The sequence below is a fragment of the Pteropus vampyrus genome, unplaced genomic scaffold (assembly GCF_000151845.1).
Source record: "Pteropus vampyrus isolate Shadow unplaced genomic scaffold, Pvam_2.0 Scaffold346, whole genome shotgun sequence".
Classification (NCBI taxonomy): Eukaryota; Metazoa; Chordata; class Mammalia; order Chiroptera; family Pteropodidae; genus Pteropus; species Pteropus vampyrus.
In genome coordinates this window covers 589,719-595,719 of record NW_011889127.1, presented here as the reverse complement: position 1 = coordinate 595,719, position 6,001 = coordinate 589,719, and the positions used below count along the sequence as shown (strand labels likewise).

Sequence of the window (6,001 nt, the reverse complement as noted above, 5' to 3'; positions counted from 1 at the left end):
AGGTGAACATCCAGCTTAAGATATAAGAATAGCAACTTAATAAACCCAAAGGAAGTAGAAAGAAGAGGATAAATGAGTGAAACAGAAAACAAACAATTGGAATACTCAAAAAAGCCAATGTTTGTTCTTTGGGGTGACTAATGAAGTATGTATACTGACCTCTGGCAAAAATGATCAAAAAGAAAAGAGATGACATAAATAAATAATATCTGGAATAAAAAATGGGTACGACCATAGACATACTACAGATTAAAATACTAGTAAAAACGAGACTCATAATGACAACGTACTTTGAATTTAATGTGAAACAGACGAATGCCTAAAAATAATAATAATAATTGAACTTACCGAAAAAGAAATGAAAAATGCGAAGAGCCTCACAATTTGAAACAAGATAGAAGGATCACGTTTCTCGTCAGGAAAGCGGCACGTCTCAGCCATCGCGATCTTCCCCGCGCGCTCCCAGGGCGGGCGGCTGGAGTACCACGGATGCCGCAACGAAGTAGCTTGCCCCGCTCGTGAACGGAGATGGGCAAAGCCTACACGAAATATCAGCGCGCAGAATAAATCTGAAAATAAGATGCAAAACCTCATGACCAAGGTGGAGTGATCCTGGGAATGCAAAGATGCTTCTACTTAAAAATCCACGAGGGCGATTCACCGTGTTATCAAATTAAAGGAAACGTGATCATCTCGATAATGCTGAATTTTTGTTATAAAACTCAGCAAGATGATTTAAAACAAAACAAAACATTTTAGCAAACTAGAAATGGAAAGGCATTTTCTTAACTTGAAAAAGGATATCTACCAAAAACCTGCAACAAATGTGACCTTTCCCGGTGAAATCTTGAGGAGCGTTCCCTCTAACAAGAACTGAGACGGGTCCGGCCGCACCGCCTGTATTCGACGTTGTTCTAGAGTCCCAGCCAGTGCAGTAAGGCAAGAAGAAACACAGTTTAAGGAAGCGATGAACTGTCATCATCACAAACAACATATCTATATGAAAAACCCAAAAGGGATCTACGATCAAATTATTAGAAGTACTAAGAAGATTCAAAAATATTTTTGGACTTAAGCTTTACATAGAAAAATCAATTATATTTTCTTACAGCAACAAACAGAAAATGTAATTTTAAAAAGATACTGTAATTTTAAAAAGATAATAGCAACAAAAAGTATTAACAACCCTGAAGTAAATCTAAGTAATACGTGCAAGATTTTTATGGAAAAACATTGTTAACTGAAGTAACTACATACACAGTTAAACTCATTCTGTTTAGTGTACAGCTCTATGGGTTTTAACAAACATGTTCAGTCATGTAAACACCACAATTGGAATAGAGAGCATTTCCATCCCCCACAACGGTTCCCTTGTGCTCCTGAAGCTGTCGTCTTGGGCCCAGCGTCCTCTGTACCCAGGGGAATGTGTATGACACTTCGGAAAACACTGTCCAGTACCGAGGGCCTGAGCAAGGGGGACTATGGACACAGGCAGAATGGATGGGAGATGCTCCACTAACATAACCCTACTGGGTAAAAGCTAACGCGGGTTCTCAGGCCCAGAGGAGTTGCACGTTTATGTACCGTGGGGCCAACAGCCTTCCCCACACCCTTGAGTTTCTCCACCCTGAAGCCTCGATACACAGGAAGGTTAAGTTACATGTCCAGAGTCACACGGCACATAAGTGGCAGAAGTCCCAAACGCTCCGGCCCTCCACAGCCACAGACTCCTCATTTGTAAAATGGGGTTAATACTGGCACCTAACTTATATGTGTTTTACTTTTGATTCACTGAACGGATACAAACAGAGCGTTTTGACAGCTCTCGCTCCCGTCCCCAGAGCCCAGGGTCTCACACGCACTGCCTGCCCAGGCCTCCCTAGAAAGACGGAAGAGGAAGACGGTGGGGGAGGACGAAGGACAGGAAAGTGATGAGGGGGCGACCAGCTCGTGAGAAGACGCTGAGGCGTGAGGCCAGATCCAGAAACGGTTCCGCCAGCCCCTTGTCAGCTGTAAATGAAGCGCTGGGGTCCGGGAAGGAGGTGCCCAGCAGAGAAGCAAGCAGTGACAGATGGCCGCTGGCCGTCATTCCCCCAGCAGCACCACCCGCGACACCCATGCTGGGCCCCAAGGGAGGCATTGGAGACTGGGTCCAGGATCGTGTCTTTGAGGGACATGGCTAGTGGCACATCAGCGGGCCCTGAGGTAGCGGCCCCAGCCCAGAGGTGGCACTGGAGGGAGAGGGGACTGCGCCAGAGATGAGCTGGCTTTGTACCCAGGTGTCAAGGTCCAGGTATTTCAGCTCAGAAGGCAGCAGGTGTCAACTGTGCCCCCGCCCGGGGCCCAGACACCATGCGGGGGCACGTGGCGGGTCCCTGACCCACCCTCGGGCAGGTTAGGTCTCAACAGAGGCGGCTTCTGGGAAATGCCTGCTGACTGCTTCACAACGAGTACCTCTGTGTACCTGGACCTGGGTGGCCGCTGGGCACACGGTGGGGACACAGTGGTTCTGGACCCCGCTTCACGGAGCCCACGGGACACCGACACATGCTGCCTCCAATGCCACCCTCCTCGCCTGCACCAAAAGAGGTTGATAACAGTAACAAAGACGCTCGCAGCAGCTGTGGGGCACTGGGAAAGGCTGCTGCTCACACCGCAGAGGCCAGGAAGTGGCCGATGGGAAGAGGCACAACCATGGGCTCTGGGGGCTGGGCCAGTGGGCTGCAAGGGGCTCGGAAACACCCCACCCTTGGTGGGTGCCCCCTGAAGACTGGGAGTGGGGTGCAGGAAGGGCCGAGCCAGGGGACAAGTGGAGAGACTTGCCAAACAGAGTAGCGGCCTCGAGCTCCCAAACATCCCCCAAGTCCGACTCAGGGCTAGGCTGTACTCAGGACACAGACAGCCAGACAGAGCAGCAGGCAGCTGGTCCAAGGGCCGGGACGCTCCCTGGGAGAGAGAACCCCTGAGCAGATCCTTGAAGGTGCACCGGGCTCAGGGAGACCGAGAGCAGGGTGAAGGAACAGCATGTTCGAGACCACTCGGCTAATGCATCAAGTGAACCAGGATTTGATCCCCTAAGCCCATGCCTCGGTGCCTCTCAGGCAACAGGGAGCCACAGAAGGTGCCTGAGTGAGGGAGTGCCCTGGTTCTCTGCATGGGGCTGGGTCGGGGAGAGATGGAGGACATGGCTAGAGGTGGAGACAGGGGCGCAATCCCACAGCACAGCAGCAAGGAACAGCACCAGGATGGCAGAGCCAGGCGACACTTGGGGTTCTGTAGCCATGGCAACAGACAGCCAACCCCGAGGCGGGGTTCCAAGAGCTACCTCTGACAGGCATTTACCAAACCTTCAGCACGAGGCCAGGTGGCCCACGGGCCCACCACACCTCCCAGCTGCACTGCCAGGCCTGGCTGGCGCCTGCTTCCGGCCTTCCTCCCAGAGCCCACTTCCCGAGTTCAAAGGCCAGGCCTTCGGGCTGCTCTGAAATGTGGGCAACATTGATGATGTGACTTGGGACACCCCCTTTTCAGAATACCCCATTTTACCTTCACTGGGGGAGGCTGGCCCCAGCCACTTCAAGGTTCTACTTTGTGGTTTACCTGCAGGTGACCCATCTGAAGAGGGGAGATGCTTTCCTCCAACACGCTCAGTCCCGAGGGTGTGGGGGCTGCAGGGGGCGGGGAGACAGGTGGGCGTCCTTGGCAGTGAAGCCTGCAGCAGCCCCCACCCTGCCCGGCAGAGACACAGCTGGGTCTGCGTGAATAACAAAATATGAAATTCATATTAATTTTATGTTTAGTCAGGCAGGATTTGAATTTCAAATCAGACCCTGAGTGGATTCAGACTGACTGACTACAGCCCATCTCCCAGGGCCTGTCAATCAACTCCCGGTCCCCCCAACAGTCCACCAGCCCCTGTGGCATCCAAGTGGCTTTCTCAGGGGAGCCTGGAGCATCAAGACGGGGTGCAGAGGGCTTTGCACCAAGATAAGCAGGTGCAAACATCCCAGACTCCAGACTTTGCCTTCCGAGGCCATGGCCCAAACCCTCCCCCGGGTTTCCAGACCAGCCTTCCACCCAAAAATCCCCAGTTGATGTGGGGTTTTGACGGCTTTATTGAGGTGTAACTGACAAAACCGTAAAGTACTTGCAGTGCACACTGTGGTGATTGGATATATGAGTACATTGTGAAAGGGTCCCCAGTCTAGTTAAGTAACACATCCGTCACTTCACATATTTACCTTCTGTGTGTGTGAGAACATTTCTCTCTTAGCAAGTTTCAGTTACACACACGGTGGTATCAACTGCAGTGCCACGTTCTACATTAGATCCTCAGACCTTAGTCATCCTATAGCTGATGACTATAAGATGCACCCATTCTCCCCACCCCGCCCCAGCCGCTGGCAACCTCATTCTTTGTTTCTATGAGTCTGACTTATTTTTTTGGATTCCACATATAAGTGACACCATGTAGTATTTGTCTTTCTCTGTGTGGCTTATCTCACTTAGCACAATACCCTCAAGGTCCATTCATGCTGTTGAAAATGGTAGGATGTCCTTCTTTCTCATGGCTGAATATATTTTGATGTGGCTTTTATGACATTAATTTTCCTGAACTTTGCCGCCTGCTACCATCATCTGTCTATGCAAGAACCAAGATAAGACCTACTCCTTCACTCTATCATGCATTCACCTTTTCCTGCGGCCCCGTTCGAGCCTGGCATCAGCTAACGAAAGGCTCTCCCCAAAGACACTGTCACTTTACAGTGCGACCTGCTCCTGGCGCCTCCTACCCACACTCTTAGCCTCAGTAGGCTCTCTACTCCCCTGAGCCTTTCTCCTCACCTGTGAAATGGGATGACCCGACCTGCTGCAGGGAGCTGGCTCATGCCTGCTTGTAGTCTAAGCAGCATGCAATTCATTCAGCAACACTGTGCTAGTATCTCCTTAGTGCCTCCCGTGTGCCAGTCCCTGCCCTTGGGGGTTGGGGGGGGTGCGGTAGGGATGGACACCATGGTGAACAAATTGGGCCAAACTCCCTGCCCCCAGAGCTGACATTCCAGGATGGTGGGTCTCAACCAGGGGTGGTCTTGCCCCACTAGAGGACACATGGCAATGTCTGGAGACGCTTTGGTTTTCATAAGCCTGGAGGTGGGGTGCTGCTAGCATCTAGTGGGTGAAGGGCACTGAATACCGAGAGGGATTCAGTGCACAGAACTGCCACCAGAGCCATCCAGCTCAAAATGCCAACATTTCCAAGATGGAGAGGCCTATTCCAGGGGGTGAGACTGTGAACAAGATAAATAAGTAAAACAAATAGACTGTGAGGCGTTCAGTACCGAGGAGCTGGGCCCCACACAAGGAAGGAAAAGCACAGTGCCATCCTCCCTGGCCCAGCAAGAACAAAGCGTCACAGGGAGGAAACGCTCCCAGCCTGAGACCCAAAGAGAAGTTGCCCACTTGGCATTGAACCAGGCCAGAGACGGCCCACAGCAGCTGCCAGACCCAGAGATGAATGGGGCCCGGTCCCTGTCCCCAGGGCTCCCAGCCTAGCAGCGGAAACACACACACCCCACGGTCCCAGGCTTTGGTCACCTGTGGGCCGTGTGCTCCTCGGCAGGTGGCCTGGCCCTCTCTCTGAGCCTCAGTTCTCCCAGGTGTAAAATGGAGACAGTGGCAGGTCCCATCTACTTGGTGTGACTGTTTTGGGGTCAAATGGGACCTGGTCATGGGAAGTGCTCAGTCAAGGGTCTCTGGCTTTATGCTTCAATGTGGAGGGACATGGAAGATTCTGGAATACCGAGAGGAGGGAATGGTGAGCATGCCATTTGCAGGGCTGAAGAGCTCAGAGATACATTTCATCAGGGAAGACACCCATCCAGGGTCTCGAAGGCTGAAGTCCACCAGGCTGATAAGACCACGCGGGAGAGTGAGACAAAGTGTCACTGGGGCACTGGGTGTGTGTGAGCATACTGAGGGACATGGAGGGATGGGGCCCCAC

At 51.9% G+C, this 6,001-nt stretch overlaps 1 long non-coding RNA gene across 1 annotated transcript in view; it reads right to left on the bottom strand.

Annotated features, from left to right (window-relative positions):
• Window positions 1-279: 279 nt before the first annotated feature.
• Window positions 280-6,001, bottom strand: part of LOC111730962 — a 10,455-nt gene continuing 4,733 nt past the window's right edge. The window contains exons 2-4 of the long non-coding RNA XR_002776894.1: window positions 3,601-3,754; window positions 809-914; window positions 280-569 (exon numbers count right to left, since the gene is read on the bottom strand). This is a non-coding gene — a long non-coding RNA (uncharacterized LOC111730962). The remainder of the gene's footprint in view (window positions 570-808; window positions 915-3,600; window positions 3,755-6,001) is intronic.